Below are 18,058 nucleotides of genomic sequence, written 5' to 3'. Positions count from 1 at the left end.
AGAACTGTTGGCATAAGTAACAAAAATCGTCCATGAAACAAACCCTCATTTCACTTCTGTTACAGACTCATTTGAGGGGTTATAAAGTGAATAATGGGGGCAAATTCAGTTTAAAATGTTATTTAATTGCTGTTGTTTTTATCATCCATCATTTTGATCACCACACACTTTCCGAACTTAGTACACTTTCATGGTTGAGCGAGCACACTTGAAAACTTAGGAATTAATATTATACTCTATATATTGAATAAATGCATTATTTTCCTAAATTATCATGATCAGTTGGAGTTATAGAGGATACTACCATAACTCCCCTATGCTGATACGTCACATAAAATATGCTCACTCAACCATGAACTTACGTTATTACAATTTTGTGTGGAGTGGCTAATGATGGATAGTAAAACAGCATTAGCACCATAAAATTCATCAAAAACAACCTTCGCCCAACTTTGTATTTACACAATCTGAAAAGCGACTCTTGCAACTTTCAGAAATTGTCATTTTTAATTCAATCTTTGATTCCTCATGCATGATTCGTCCGATTAATCTCTTAAACCTCTGTTTCACAGTCCGGAACCAATCCACTGGGCCATAACGCTCCACAATAATTCCTTGAATGCACTAAACACTGAAAGGCAGCTGGAGCTAAAGCCGGGATAATAATTATAATAAACAATGCTCCTCGGAATACATTATTTCTAGATAGATGGCGATATACTGTATATATATATATATATTCCTCTTATTATTATTAGTATTATGAATACATCACTATAAATAATAAGATTGCTACTAACTGCATCCTCTATATAGACCATAGGATACAGCAAACAAATGTTCTGTTTGCCGTCAGCATGAACGCTATGGCATCCGAATCGCAATCAATTGTCGTGCACTTTATGAATATATTATTCCGCATAAAAAAAACACGACAACAGTAAATGAAAAATTGCCTTTTGATGTTAACAAAATCAACTCTAAAAATATATTAACGACATTAAACAGCGACCTGTTATTTTTATTTTTATTTATTGCGTCTTATTTTACCAGGGTGACTCTTTCAGTGGTTCAAACACTGTTATACTTAGAGGCCCTGTAATACAATAACAAAAAATACATTAGAAAACAATTACAGAACATGCACATAAAACTTATTGTCATCTACATATTATAGTTCAGTGGAGTGGAATCAGCAACCACATGGTGTCAGGCACATGAAATTCTGTATTGGTATACTAAAATTGGTTAGAAATATAGATATGTAAGATATATTTTACTGTATTATGTGAGTTAATCATTTACTAAGGGAATTTCATGAGGGGTGTTACCTAGTTTTGGGTCACTTTCCAGAATCTTGCAGTAAATGTGTGTTTAGAAGGTGCCTGCCTTACATCATGCGGTAAACGATTCCGCTTCACTGCACCGACATGGGAAAAGGCTTGTTTGCCAGAATTTGCCATTGCTTTTGGTATCAAAAGTCCATCAGTTATTGACAAAAGGGATATCATATAGAAATATATACCCTTTTGTCATAGTGCTATAGGCCTGATGCATGTATTCGAATTTATAAGAGTTCACTAGTATACAATTGACAAGGGGCCGCGAAGGTATATTTCAGTTGAATTTATTTCAACGTCAATACAATCATGACAATAGGGACTGGTGCGACAAAAATATTTAGTCTGCAGTCAGTTGGAACACAAAGGCCCGTATTCTGAAGTCAGGTTTAACTTAGACCACGATCTAACTCTGTGCTAAAATTATGGGAAGCCAAAAGTGTCAAATTTTTTATTAAGTTGTATGTTTCTTATGTTTACTGTGCTCTTTCCTGATTCATCGATGGTAAAGACAATCATCTATTTATACTTCCTAAACATATCATGAATGATTTGAGAGCCAAATGAGCTGAAATATGATATCTCTACCGTTAATGATTTATGCAACAATTGGCTATCCATACTTAAAACCACAACTTTAAACCCGAGTTTAAATTTAACCTGACTTCAGAATATGGGCCTATGGCAACAACAGCGAAATGAATTGTCGTGGACCTAATAACTATTTTATTCTGCAAGAAGAACATGATAATAATAAATGGAAAACAAATTCCTTTTGATCATAACAAAAAAGATTGTTTTAGATTAAAAGATGAAGTCTATATACTTGAGTCGGAAATAGGGGTTCCCGTGTACTATCATGATCTATTTTTAACAACTTTTTATTGCCTGAAGTGTCTAGTTAATTAATCTTCCCTTTGCCAAATCGTGGGGCTCTAAATTGGCAATTTTGGCGCCAATCTTAGATATTTCATCAAAATCAATCATTTTCATATTTTTTCCACAATTTCAAAAAATATCTTAAGTGAATACGTTTTCACTATATGGTTTAGATAGTAGAAATCCATTGCAATCGTTTTCTGGACGATCCGATCATTAACTAGACACTCCAGGCAATACAAAAAAGTTGGTTTAAAATATATATCATGATGGTGCCAGGGCCGTAGCTAGAGGGGGGGTATGGGGGGGTGTGACACCCCCCCAACATTCATGGCAGTCGGCAAAATCATGTACCAGTTGGCAAGATGGAGGATAGGGGAGAAAAAGAGGGAAAGAAGGGAAGAGAAAAAAGAAAGAAGGAGAGAGAGAGAGAGAGAGGGGGGAAAGAAAGAAAGAAAGAAAGAAAGAAAGAAAGAAAGAAAGAAAGAAAGAAAGAAAGAAAGAAAGAAAGAAAGAAAGAAAGAAAGAAAGAAAGAAAGAAAGAAAGAAAGAAAGAAAGAAAGAAAGGAAGGAAGAAAGAAGGAAAACAGGAAAGAAAAATAGGGGTACTAACTTCGAAGAAGGTTACGTCTTATAGAGTAAAGACAACCAGTTGGCAAATCCAAGTCCTTGTAGCCAGGCTTAGAGCCCTACTTGTCAGCAAAATACAAAGGACAAAGCAGATGGAGCTATAATAACACACTAAGTAAGCCCCCGGTCCTCCCCCAATATCAAGCTTGTGAGTTTGCAAATTATACCACGATTATTGACGATTTAACAAACACATTAGTTTTGTAAAATTAGAGGTAAGACTAGGTAAATTAATATGGGGTGGGATGAATTTCCAAGGTTTAAGTTGAATAATCAAAGCCAAAGATAGTTGGCAAATTATAAAGTGGGCCTTTTAAAGTGGCAGAACACTATACGCTCTACTGGTCAGCAAAGTGATGTCCAAGTACTGCCCCGTTTCAGATCTGAAAAGAACAGAACACAAGACTTGTAAAAACTGGTAACTCTGCAGTTGGCAAATTCATGAAGACTTGTCTACAAGTTTGCAGTTGGCAAAAAACACAAAAATGTTCTTGGTTATTTTTACTAAATTCTGTCGCCAAAGATTTTTTTTAATTTATGGTGTCAGAATGTGCTTGGGGTGGGGATGGGTGGGAGTGGGGGCAGGTTGGGGTTGCACCATTCCTGGTGCTCGCATTGTCTGACTAGTGAGATATATAGTCCTGTTATATTTTAAGACCATAAAAATTATCTCCTCGCACTTCAAGTTATTATTGTTTTATGTAGTGACATATGCTTTTTTCATGACTATATACTTAAGGTGATTGCCCCCTTTTAAGGCCTTCATAAAACATTTCCAGTCTGTGCTTACGTTCGCATTAGTGTGGACCGATATAGATACAGTTAGGCTGGTGTTAAACACCGGCGTTTTTGCAGTGCACGAATTCCTAAAGACAGTCCTTAAAAGGTCCCCTTTTCTGATCTAATTATAACAAATTTTCAGCTCGCGCTTCGCGCTCGCATCACTTAATTAGTGAAATAATAAATTCCTACAAACAAGCCATAGAATGCCCCTCTTCAGGTCTGAATTTCAAAAATTGTCAGCTCGCGCTTCTCGCCCGCAATATTTCATTAGTGAAATACGTATCATGTTCATGATTACAATGACCACAAAAAGTGCTTCATGTGCCAGTGTAATTCTAACAAAATCAGCAAGCGCTTGGCGCTCGCATTAGATGACTATGATGAGATACGTACGCACTTCATAAATTCCAAAAGATAGTCCTTAAAATGTCTCTTTTTAGGGTTAAGTTATACAAAAAAATTCAGCTCGCGCTTCGCGCTCGCATTGTTTGTTTTGTGAGACAGGTACGTATCATGATTACAAAACTTTGCGTATAATGTCCCTTACGACTAAATATCAAACATTTTCAGCTCGCGCTTCGCGCTCGCATTATTTGATCACTAAGATACATATCCGTTTAATGGCACAGTCCTTAAAATGTCTCTATTAGGTCAGTATACCTGGCAATTGAGCGCGCTTCGCGCGCCCACTTAATGACTCAAAATTTTTGCTGGTGCCCCCCCCCCCATGCCGTGACCCACGGTACGCCACTGTTAGCAGTAGCACTCTTAAAATTTTAGTTGAGACATCTTGCACAGAAGGTCCATTAAAAATAACAAATTCAATTCTAATAATTCAAAATCTTTTAGCATGTGATTATTGTAGGGGGGGCACATCCCCACCAGACTCCCCCTGTGCTCACGTTGGCGCTGTCACTCCAAATTTAGTTGGCAAATTTAGCTGGTACACCCCCCCAACAAAATGCTTCTGGCTACGGCCCTGGATGGTGCACGGTAACCTCCATTTCCAATTAGACTAATACTTAAGGCTATCGTAATGTACATACTAATTAGATAATAAGCGCCAATATCTTAATTTCAAATCTGCATCATCAACCGTGCAATATATGGAGTATTACATGATTTAATCTTAGGCTCCTTACTATTTTAATATGATTGTATTATTACGTAAGCTTTAATTTCAAAGGCTTTGCTCGCAGTTGATAATAAAATGATTCTTTTTAACAAAAAATTGAAACATTGATGTCACAACTTTATCGAGAATGAAAGAAATTTTCATTGTGGTTTAAATCAAATTAAATTATTTTGTCATCAATAAAACAAACATATTGTACTTTAAACAAATGATTCATTCAACGTAAAAAAGAAAATTGAAAAACCCCACTATTTCAAGGTGCATTGATCACTTTTTAAATATGTCAAATGTCACGTCCGTAATATCAGCACGATAGTGACAAAAAACATTCGTATTTTATGGAACGGTCAATAGAACATTTCATTAGCATCGTTCTTGTTGGGTTACGGACGTTCCACAATTAAAATGAAATCCATGTCATTTTCACTAAATTGTGTACAGAGTTACTTTAGCACCAAATTATTCCAAATATGCAAAAATGAACATGGGTACATGTGCTTGATTTTCTGCTATCGAGCTTTGAAGTTCACCCATTTGCAAGGTCTCGAGTAATACGCAATAAAAATAATTTCGCGTTTTTAAACCCCACGAGATCACAACGTTGAGTGTAGACCTTTATTACTCAGTCAAAATCCATCTAAATTTCACCAAATTTTACATTATAGTTCAAATGATATACTCAAAATAAAGCATTCACTCATATTCGTTTTTCGTTTGCTCTTTAAAGAGTACTAGCACCGTCTATTTTAAACATAAGATGTGAAAGGTGGCAAAAAACTTATCTAAAAAAAATGAAATTTATATAACAAATTTAAGAAGTACAATAAATGCTGCACTTTATTTAAAACCGGTGTCATTTTCACAAAATGTTGCATGGTTGTAGGAAAAGGTACACTAAAGAGGTTTGAACATTAAAAGTTGGGGGTTCATGTGCCAGTTTTCAAAATATCAGCACTTTTGTTGGAGCAAATGTGTTTTTAAAAGTAAAAAAAAAACGTCAAAATGCTTGTGTCTTCAAAAGGGAAAATTCTACATCATTTTCCTATTTAATCAAACTCGATGTCATATTCGTCATACTTTTCAGCACTGCAAAGGAAAGTATTCTGAAGAGGTAAAGACGTTTAAAAAATGGTCCACATATTATTTTTCAGCTGACAGCTTCGTAAACTAACACATCAAGTTTTGCTGTGCAGCTGCAGCTGCTTAGAAAAATCAGCTGATACCTGTAGCTGATTGCTCACTTATTGTGACGTCAACGCGCATGGCGTAAAATATGCGCAGATAGCTATGCACACAAACATATCTGGTGAACGTCCTTAATAAACGATATATTCAATTTCAATTTACAATTCAATTCATTTGTTTCCTTTTTCAATCTTTTTACATTTACAATGATAGTTCAAGAATTAAAATGATATATAAGAATTGTAAGAGCAATTACATTAATTTATTTAGTTATTTTCTTTTTAAGGATATTCATAGCATAATTTATAATGATTAAGAATATTCCAGAATGTCTCAGTAAAGCTTTATTAGGCATGCTATTTAATGCGATAGAATAATCTTTGTTATTTCTGGAATGTACTTAGACAGACAATAGACTGCTAGTGGCAGTGAAAACAACAATAGGATTAACTATGTTGTTTACATTGTTAATTTCACTGAGGTCATTCAAGAGTCTTCTAAAATTAGACTGCTCTAGAAATTGGCAGAATGTTCTGTTTGTAGACAATACTAGAAGCTTCCAGAATAGTGAATAATTTGTATATAAGCTGGCAGTTTCTTCAAGGACATCATCATATCACATCAGATCAGAACTCACGAGTTTCACACCAGACTTTATGTCAGAGCATAGTTTATTTCCAAATGGAATGCAACATTTATCTTCTGTGGAATTATTTGCACGCCATCAATGAACTGTTTGCAGTTACTTTGAGAGAGTAATTCTCAGTTCTCATCGAGACCTTCAACCTGTTTTAATGAACGCTTTTCAACCCATGGATTGCTGAAATTGACTGTTTGTCATCATCAACATCGTCTTCACAGACATTTCAACTCGTTACAGTGACTCTTGTTATTCATCGTGCTTCAACATCAATTTCATCATCGCCATCATTTTGAACTTTAATTAAAGGAATCTTCGCCAACTGACTTGGATTTTATTTGGATTTATATCATAACCTTGGATTGCACATCTAACTCTTCAAGACATGTAAGATGGTTTTTTCTGTTTTTTTTATTGATCTACATGTATTTCCTGTAATAAAAAAAAGGAAATCTAATTTTAAACTATATTTTTACTGTTATTTGTTGCAGTATCGTAACACACGTAATAGTTTTCCGCCAGTCACTTGCTTAGGATCCATATCTCCATTTCGTAAGATAAGCCATCCTATCGCCGTCTCTGGATGAAAAACGTTACGACTGCGAGATAACCAGCCATGATGGAGTGTAAGAACCCGATGATCATGAAGACTTTCGTGAAGGACTGAGTGAGATCGAACAAATATCCTAAAAAGTGATAATAATATCTAAAGTTAGTATATTTGGGTAGGCCTCTGATGGGGTGTGTTTCGAAACCATTACTGGAGGGTGTCTCATAAAATATGATAAATATAGTTGTTCGTAAGCTAAACTCTAAAAACAGTTTACCCAATATAAGGTAAAATGGGAAAATGCATGTTTGCTGGGTAAAATTATACCAACTACTTTGTAAAATTTACGCAATGTTCCAATGAAATTTACCCTTTAAACTTGCATTTTACCCAAAATGAGGGGAAAAAATTATACAGCAAACAAGATCTTGTTCCCTTTCTACCCAATATTGAGTAAATTTTTACTCTTTTTTTTTAGAGTGTACGAAGGTTTTTTACGAACAGCTGGTGACCTTTTCTCTAAATTATACTGTACGTCCTTATCGCACGCACGCACACACACACACTTGATCCAGTCGCAAGTAAGGTCGATCTAAGTATCCTCGGCAAGCCGGATGTATGAGCTATCTTTCCTCAGCTTCGCTTCAGGAAGATAGCTTGCCTCGTTAGTTATATAGTTTGCTCAACGGTGATTATTTCCTTATTATGGTATACAGGTATATAGGCTGGATGATATACTAATAAGACATTTTAAACATACAAATATTGAAGAATGTATGTTGTGAAACATCTAAAAGGTGCTTTCCTAAGCTTTCATAAAAGCAAACAAAGCCCCCGGCCCCACAGCACCATTTAGATTCCTTATGGCATTAAAGTCGGTAAACATATAATATACTCTCCCCTCAAAATTGACTTCCTTTCTAATGAGTTTCTTTCCCTGTAACAAGTGAAATATGAATCGTTCTTACAATTAAGTTCACTTCACATTAATTTTAAATTGAGGGATCCTTGATCAGTGAAAAGGATCATATGATTGGTGTGTAGAAAAAACGTTCTTTTTTATACAATCAGGAAAATTTACCTGGTGGGGGGGGGGAGCTTTCGCTTGATAGGCTTTAAGCTTCGTCATACCTTCGTCGCAGCTGCCACTGTTGCTATTAAATGCAGCACGACGTCCTCCGACGAGAAGAAGGGTCTGAAAAGGGAATTGGTTTCGCTGTCACACACAAGGAACCACCCGTTGAAGACTTCAGAGTAGCGACAGAACATGCAGTTCGCAATCTCAACAGCAGCAAGGCCAACCTTCTTAGGATCTATATATAGGAGATAACACTTCAAGACCTCTGGCCGACATTTTGTCTCCTCTTGTTGGAAAGCCTGATCACACTGGCCCGAATTCACAAAGGTCGACTAAAGTTATACCGGGGTTAAATTTAGTCGGGGGTTAACTAATACCGGGGTATAAAGTTAGTCCACCGCGCTATTCACAAACGGTGGACTAACTAATCCATGGACTAACTTTAGCACCCGGTGCTAAAGTTAGTCCACTTCTGAGTTATACCCCGGTGATAACTTTAGTCCATGGATTAAATCATGGACTGAAGCTAGCATACTATTATAACACTGCACTGAGCATGCTCAGTGTAATAAAGCAGTACTGAGCATGCTCAGTGCCGTATTTGAGAGTTTCGTCTGCTAGGGCATATGAAATGTCGCCTACCATTGCATCACATGAGTTAGGAAGCAGAACTCAACCCCAAAATCATGTATCAGCAGCATGAACTTGAATTTCTTAGCAATGAGGTGTTGACAACGAACATTGTCATTACTTGTTTGTTAATATTTACCAACTTAGGTTCGGACTAACGTTAGCGCTGCCTGCGTGCGAGCTATATAGCTCGACTGCGCCTGCTGCATCGTACCGTATCGAGAAGTTCAAACTCCGTCAATGTACGGTACCGTGCGGTATGTGCACTGCAACGTGAAGACAGCTGCAGCAGCCGGCTTTTTCGAGGGGGTTTTACACATTTTTTTTCAATTTCTTATTTCTCAATTGGTTAGTGGAGGCAACGGAGTCCAGCGGAACAATGACAGAGACCAAAGTTGTTTTTTTCTTTTGCCTTTTTGGTCTAATATGAAGTCCAGATCGATCGCCATCGTATTATGTGCAGTTAGACGTGGATCTAGGCCTATAATAGCGTGCCGTAACTGCGTTTTAGGCCTGAGGAAGTTCCTTAGATCTACGGAAAAATAAATCTAACGTTACACGCCAATTACATCTAGATCAAGTGCACATTTGTTTGAATTAAATCATAACCAATCTGATTGTATAATCCTACCTACCTTATCGAAGTCCGGTGGAACTTTGCCCGGAGCTAGCTTTGATAGAAAATGGAAATATGGAATTGAATCTTTGTTTGGGTTATGTACTTGGTAAATGGTGGGGGCCAGCGTCGCGTGGGGTGAAGCGACATGACCTTGATCTGATCTCGCGTAACGTCCACAAGCGTGCCTCTTTTCCTTTCCCTCAGAATTGACTTTCCCATTCGAAGTATAGTAATATTTTCAATTCATTTATTTATTCTTGTCTTTTTATATGGTGTATCTCGATAAATTGATTTAAAAAAAAAAATTAAGCGAGCAAAATTTTTTTTAAATTGACATTAAAATCCTAGTTTGTGTTAGATTTTCACATAATATCAAAAAATATTTTATTTCACCCTCGTTTCTTTTATCTTTTTCTTGGTCGTGAATTTTTTTTTTTTTTTTTTTTTTGGGGGGGGGGCAAGAGCCCCAAGCCCCCCCCCCTCCCTATTCTATACGTCAGTTCTACCAACATCTCTAAAAGGAGCTGAGATACTCATTAGTAGCTCCTCCACACTCACTGGTCACTCTTGCAATCGCATTATTCCCAACCTTAACCTATATACTCCAGTTTGCTTTGGAGGGGGGGGGGTCAAGCTATTCACCATGCTTGCAGTATTTTTTTCCTTAAAGGAAACACAATTTCCTTATCAGAAAAATAAAGACTTATCAATCCTGGATAAGTGTAAAGGGTATTCCACCCAATCATAATAATATATTTGAAATTGGGGAAATATCAGTGGGCTAAATATGGCATATCAGGTAAAATAAAAACTTGCGAGCAAGGAATAATATTAAAAATTTTAATATCAAATATCCAATTTTGTGATAGATTTGACATAATATTCAGAAAATAATGTGTTTCACCTTTCTTTCTTTTCTTGGTAATATTTTTTTTTTTTTTTTTTTTTTTTTTTTTTTTGGGGGGGGGGGACTTTTTTCCATGGTCAGTGGTCCATGGTCCGCCCTCTATACTTTCAAACTGAAGGGACTAAATTTCCTAAAATAAAATAACTTTTAAACAAAGATTTATGCTATAAATATAACACCACAGGCAATTCTCTCAGTGACACATGTAGCTACCTTTACTCCTTTCATTTCTCATTTGCTTCAATCACATGTACATTATTGTGCATCTTAACGTGCCAAATACTTTTCTCTCAATTAAGTTCTATTATAAATAATTTTGCATTATGCCTTACAACAAGTTTCTTGAAGTATATCCTCCTGCACAAGCAAGCAATCACTTGACTTTCTTCATACACAACCTTAACCAACATACCATTACCACCACCCCTGTCTTACACATAACCTTAATCTCTCCTTAGCACAATTTTTATCTGAAAGTAAATAAAATAAGACTTTCTTATATAAATTTATTTTTTGCCTCCTGCAAGAACGATGAACCATGCAGCATATGGACAGAATTGATAAAAGAATTTCATTTTTGTTTTCTCCTGACACAATTACTTGAAAACGATATAAAAGGACAACTCCACCCCCACAAAGTTGATTTGAATAAAAAGAGAAAAACACAACGAGCGTAACACTGAAAATTTCATCAAAATCTGATGTAAAGATATTAAGTTATGACATTTTTAAAGTTTTGCTTGACTACAAACTTATATGTACATCCCAGTCGGCATGCAAACTATTTCTTTTAATTCTACGAGATGAAATATTCAAATTTTCCCTTCATTGTCAAGTGAAACCAAGATTAGTCCCCCCCCCCCCCCCCGAACATGTGGACATCATTGACTGTCTCATTTGCATGTCACTGATCTGTGCATATAACTGTGTTGTGAAAAATAAGCCAAACTTGAAAATTTCATAACGTTCCTATTTTACAAACGACGCGGATTTTGATGAAATTCTCAGCATTATGCTCGGTTGATTTTTTTTCTATTAATTCAAATCGAATTTTTTTCTGGGGAGGACTTGACCTTTAAAATCAAAACTTATATGTACATGTGTAGTAGACAGAGCAGTTTATTTAGTGCATTACTTTTTAAGGTAGATTGAAATTCTTTACATAATGATACAAATGATATGTTTACGTTTTCAGAAACTCTGAATGAAAATAGATAAACAACAGATTAAATAAAGTTTAATGAAGATTTTAAACTCTACAGCTAAAGCATGGATATCACAAGTAATTTGTCAAATATCTTTCTGAAAGAAATTAAAAGATGATTCTATAAAATAGTAATATCAAACAAATGATAATAGCTTGCAATGTATTTATAGTGCTTACTACAGAAATGTATCTTAGGGCCTATGAAAATAGGTGAAAAAAAGGATATTCAGCAAAAATGATATCTTATAATTTAAATTTGATAAATTAAGAAGATGCAAATGCTAAGGAAAAATGAATATTTAATTAACAAAGAGGTTTTGAAATTGAAATCATGAGACTTAAAACATTGATTGTTGATTAAAACAAAATTGGTATAAAATAGACTTGAATCATAAGAAAGACCAAGCCCATCTCATGCCAAACTTAATTAAGCATGAAAAAAATGTTGCTTATACCTCTCATGTCCCTGCTTATACATTAGCCCATCATATGTGTCATTTATATCCTGGAATTCACGTCCCAAACCTTTTATCAAACAAGAAAAATGTTGTGAACTTGGGTTTTTAAAAAGCAAGATGGTCATTTGATCACTAATGATAAATCGGAATGCATGAATACATCCTATCAACCAAGCACTAGCGTACCTACGGGGGGGGGGCACTCTGCCCCCCCCCCCCCCCCTGACGAGCCACAACCCATGCAAAGGACGTATACCTGCCCCCCTGACGAGCTTGAACACCTTTTTTTTTTGCTTGTCAATTTTTTTTCTGGTACGAAATCCTTTATTTGTGATTGAAGACCTTTTTTTTTTTTACTTGTAAAATTTTTCGGCCGAACGGTTTTGCCCTCCCTGTGGAAAATCCTAGGTACGCCACTACAACCAAGCTACCATTTTTTATCACAAGTGTCCACTTTCATGCACAGATAATCCAATGGAATGCTTGTACCCGTAGCACACCGTCCTTTTCTATTGACAACAGAATGCAGGCAGGAATTCATCAAAGAGGGGAGCAACGGATACCTGCAATAAGGATCAAAACAAAATGAATATTAGAAAATTTGCTCTTCGGTATTCTTTCTGCAAATATATCTTCATTGATCAAGCAATTAATACCTCCTTTACCTGAATAAGCAAAATGCATTTTTTTTCCTCTATTTTTCATTTCTCCTGCAATAGGAAAGTTAGCAGATTATCTATATTTTTTTCTTCAGTGAAATCTTTAAAATTGTCTTATTTCACATATAAGAGTATAAAATTACAAGAAAATTTGACCAACAACAAGATTGAAACTCGATAAAAGACAGTATGTAGTAGGGGCCAATATATTTTTTCTTCATTATCACATACCTCTAGTAGGTGTTGAATACAGAGAATATCACATTAAAAACTGAGTGCGTATACCAACCTATACATTTACAGAAGACCTGTTCTTCCTGCTAAGTACAGGGCTTGTTCCCCATCAGGACTCCTGATGCAGACATGGCGTGGATTGGCCCCAATCGATAGCACCTATGACTCTTGGAAACCTGTAGCAATCATCAAATTGTCGCTGGGTGGTTTGAATTTCTCGTCATCGGAAACTTCATTGACTGTTACTCCTTGCTATTGCCTCAGAAAAATCTTTGATGATTCTGCACACGGATGACTGTGATATAGTTGCTTCGTCTGCTTGCATCTTCTAAAAGGTACCTTTAATTATCGAATGATAAGTGATGTTATGTAATTGGTTTATTGATATGAAAGCCAATTGATACTTTACCATTCACGTTTGCAAACATTGTGCTTCTGTTATGACCTGATGTTTATGATGCACTGGAACTGCTTAAAGAGATTTTTCTTCGATTCATTAAAAAAAAACTCTACTGCAATAACAATCCATGCAAAATGGAGAATATCTCTGTTAAGCTGAAATGACATACCAATATTTCTTTTTGGGTGGTTATAAATCATCCTTCATGATAATTTCCCACTTGAATATGACATATTTGTATTAAAAAATGTTGCTACATTGTAAAAAATGAGAGAAAAATAAAATCCCCACCTATTTCCAACCCAAAGGGGTACATGTTTCATTCCGACAAAAACCTTTCTGTGAAATACCCCCAACACTCCCCCTCCCCTGTAAGGGGTTACTAGTACTCCTGGCTGAAAGCAGAAACAAAAATCATACAATTTGGATGATTAATAATGAATATTAGGTTTTGCATTAATTATTTCTGTGAAACATGTGCATGTTTTCATGAATATGCAAGAAATAGCCTGATGATGTCACATCCACACATTTTCCACACATGAATGTACAAGGGTTCCATGATATTTGCTCTGGCGACAATTACTCAATGGAAAATCTGCATGCTAAGCAAAACATAAAACTTAATTTTCATGACTAGATACTTCCAATCCTTGATCCTTACATTATTCTGAACTCGCAATAACTATCTTAAATATATAATCAGCAGTCAACCCCATTTTTACATTTCTGGAGGAAAAAAAATAATGATTATGATTTCAGATCACTAGAGAACAAGTGGGGATATGAATATTGCATATGAGATACACAGAACTGTTTCCCCCAAGTTATGTAAAACTTTAAAACTGAATCAATTCATAATTCTCCATCCAATATTGATGGTTTTTGCTAGTCGAATTGTTCTTTATCAAAATCTCATCATTTTTGGCCTGGAAAATCACTTTCATAGAACATAATTTGACCCCCCCCCCCAATTACCCTCTGCTTTATAGTTCGCACATGAAAACTCACCAATGACATAAAACAAAGTCCTGTCAAAACCTGTAACATGACAGGCAATGTGTGGTTCTCTCTGTTGGTACCCCACTCTGAGAGGTTCATCCTCGTAGTATTCAAATGGATTCTTCCTGTCTCTTAATCCATGCTGTGGTCTTTCTATGTGTTGCTGAATCTGCATGGAAGTTAAAAGATTGTGTTTAAGAGTCACCATGAATGGGCAATTTACTCTTTGAATTTCATTTAATTCAAAAGTGTTTAAAATGAGGAACAGAATGTGAAAGATTATACAGAAATCCTTAAAAAAAGATAGGATAAAAATTCTAATTGACATGAGTAGCTTTTCTATTTACCTACTTGTAAAAGTGAAGAAAAAAAACCTGCCAATTGTTGCTGATCATCATCATTGATCAAACCACACACGTCATAGAGATGCTTCTATGAAAACTGATTTACTGAATCACTTTCAATTGGCTTTAATAATGAAGGCAAGGCACTAATTTTATGGAACTTTGTTTACACAAATAGAGGTTATTGCTTGCGAGTGACTTTCGAATAACATATTTTCATGAATCTTCATCAAAGTCTCATTAAACCTTTTTTTCTACCCCCCCCCCCCGGCATTCATCAGACTGACAATGCTTTCTTTCTCTCTTTTAAATAAATATTCAACAAAATGTCAGGATTAATTGGAGATCAACAAGCCTAGTGACCAGTAGACAAATATATATGTTAATAACACACAAGCAAGGTCCCCCCCCCCCTCTTCTTTTTTGTCAATTACTATGACAAGAATGAAAAAGTAACATACATGTCACATGATACATTTACAATTACATGATGAATTCAAATCCCAGAAATAATATTTTATTAAAAAAGGCCATTTTAATGACATTTAATTTTTTTTAAATATGAATTGATAAGGCATACCTCACTCTCTTGCAAGACGGCACAGCAGTTCAAAATTGTGAGCCATGTTTGCTTTGTCTTGATTGAGCACAATCTGCCGAGTATGTATGGTCTGTTGCTGATATGGAAGAAAAAAAATAATGAAAAAAATATTTATTCATCAATCATACTGCAATGTCAAGGTATATCAAAGAAAAAAATAATAAAGCAGCTACAAATGTAGATTGATAAAATCCGCTGTTTCAGAGGAGTCGTTCAACATTTTCTGATTTTTTTTTTGGTGGGACGGGATGCTGCGGAGCCACATGAAATCTCAGGGGAGCATATCCCTGACAGAAATAAACATATTTATCGGTCTACTACAAATGTAGAGGACTGAAGATCAAATGCACTTGTCTGTGGTCTCATGTGAATATAACATTGGGACTCCTTGTGAAAAAAAAAAATTGAAACAAAGAGGGTGGGGTAGAGTTTATTATAACCCCCAAAAGAGAGAATTTTCAACGTTAGACCTCAGTTAGATCTACTCAAATAATCAATTAGGCCTAGGATTTCCATTATTTTTTAATGTTTTGACGACACCGTAAATCTATAAGTGATCGCAAATGCAATGCCGAAGGTCAGTAAAACTTAGTTTTAGTAAAAGTAAAATCAGCTCATTTATAGCTGTTGGAGTAAACAGCGGTGAGTGGAACCCAATCTTTATTAAATATTTTTTCAAAAAATTATTTAATCAGGGCTTAGCCTTAAGTTAGAGTTGACCCTTATTAAAATATTTTTTTTTACTCCAACGATGTTGTAGGACTAACTCTAACATGGCTACCAGGTAAGCTTCATAGCTTGACCATCTATCCAAGCCAAGACAAAGCCAGCCCAGAGTAGAATGTCTGAGTTAGATCGGCTCTGTATTGTAGTGTTTAAAAAAAACTTATTTGTAATTTGTATTGCTGCTCTCCTGGACTTGCCTTGGCCTTGCTTCAGTCTCAGACAAAATTAGATGCACAGTAGCTGTGTTGGCAGGGCCAGGAGGAGTGGCAGGGGTATCGTAGACAACAAAAATTCCATGAAAATCACACGAAATCGAAAATCACTGCCTGACATAACTAGCAAATAGTATCGACCTTTCAATCACGCCTACCTGGCCTGTGTAGTGTACGCTAATTGCGTCTCGCACTGCAATGCTCATAGATATGAACGCACACAAAAGTACATGGCTGGGACTGAGCAGCTTAGAGACGCGACGATAACAATGATTCAGATACCATTTCAAGTTTTCGAGTATACCTTTTGGAAAGTTAAAGCTATCAATAATAGTTACAGATGGAACTGAAGGCTCCGTCATGATTTAAGCTCCAAAAATTATGTAATTTACTTACAATCTCGGTCGAAGTCGTGAAATATGAAGCTTTAGATATGCCGATCACACCGAATCTCGTCTCTGTCCAAAAAACTTTTTTCTTGTAGCAAACTTTTCCGCAATCGAAATGCTGCACTCTGATTGGTTAAAACAGTGGACTAACTTTAACCCACCGATTTAGTCCACCCCAAAGAGCTGACTAAGTCGTGACGTCAAATGACGCGTTTTATACCCCGGTATAACTTTAGTCGACCTTTGTGAATCGCAAAAGTTAGCCCCTAGGTGCTAACTTTAGTCCATGGATTAAAATGACGTCAAATGACGCGTTTTATACCCCGGGTATAACTTTAGTCCACCTTTGTGAATTCGGGCCCATGTCTTCACCTCCAAAGATCACATGGAGGATTTCAAAGACACCGGCGTAAATCCCGGGGGATGGGGAATATATCCCACCCCCCACTTTTGGAGAGGGGTAGGGCATGCACAATCATCCCCCACTTTTCATGACTAAAATGATATGTTTTTTAAATAACAATTATCAATGCAACTGTAAAAGCGTGGATCCATCTTTAGATGCGGTCAAACTGCTTAAATTGACCCAATTTTGCATTCTAAATATGCAAAAAAAAATCGCTAAATCTAATCCTACAAGATTTTAGCCATGACAAATCCCTACATTTAGCTTATGGCAATGGTTATATCCGCTTCATCATTAGAGTATGATTATAAAACGTCAATTTATGAACCGTATGATACCAATGACTTTTAGATATAGTTATAATTTTGATCATAAACCAATCAAAACATCAAATGAATACACAGGTGTGAACAGGGGGAGGGTCATATCTTTGGATCTTTGTGGAAGCGGGAGATGATTTGTAAAAAAAATAAAGGTGTATACTTCAAGTTAAGTGTACGATGAATTGGTGACACAGAACAAGTCAATGCCGCTAATGAAACACAGAGGCAAGTTAGGACAGCAATATTTCCCATACACTTTGCATTTTCATCCGTTAATAGATTTTCTATCATATTAATTCCATAATAATCTAATAAATATTTCAAATACCAATTTTGCTCAAAATGTGAAGTTATATTGTCATGATTGTGACGTGTGATGGCATATATTTAAGATGATAAGGGAAAATAAATGTAAAGATCAAATAAGAATTTAACAGTCCAGATTTTATTGGATGACAACTAATTTTCTCAAAGGTTGAATGTGAGATGGGAATGACACAATGAGATTATGATTATCATGATTAAGGGTGCTGTATAAAAGGGCTATTGTAAACAGCACCCTTAATCATGATAATCATAATCTCATCTCACATTCAACCTTTGAGAAAATTAGTTGTCATCCAATAAAATCTGGACTGTTAAATTCTTATTTGATCTTTACATTTATTTTCCCTTATCATCTTATATATACATTATCGATAAATTACCCTTATCATTCTCT

At 35.7% G+C, this 18,058-nt stretch overlaps 1 long non-coding RNA gene across 1 annotated transcript; it reads right to left on the bottom strand.

The window, feature by feature from the left end:
* Positions 1–10,868: 10,868 nt before the first annotated feature.
* On the bottom strand, positions 10,869–16,710 carry LOC129271581 (uncharacterized). Its single transcript, XR_010295546.1, has 5 exons — positions 16,616–16,710; positions 15,261–15,357; positions 14,346–14,505; positions 12,990–13,273; positions 10,869–12,604 (listed from the first exon to the last, which is right to left on the bottom strand). It is a non-coding gene; the product is annotated as an uncharacterized LOC129271581 (long non-coding RNA).
* Positions 16,711–18,058: the final 1,348 nt, after the last annotated feature.

The sequence above is a fragment of the Lytechinus pictus genome, chromosome 13 (assembly GCF_037042905.1).
Source record: "Lytechinus pictus isolate F3 Inbred chromosome 13, Lp3.0, whole genome shotgun sequence".
In the NCBI taxonomy this organism is placed as follows: domain Eukaryota; kingdom Metazoa; phylum Echinodermata; class Echinoidea; order Temnopleuroida; family Toxopneustidae; genus Lytechinus; species Lytechinus pictus.
The sequence above is the reverse complement of the archived record's forward strand: the minus strand, read 5'-3'. Positions and strand labels throughout refer to the sequence as shown.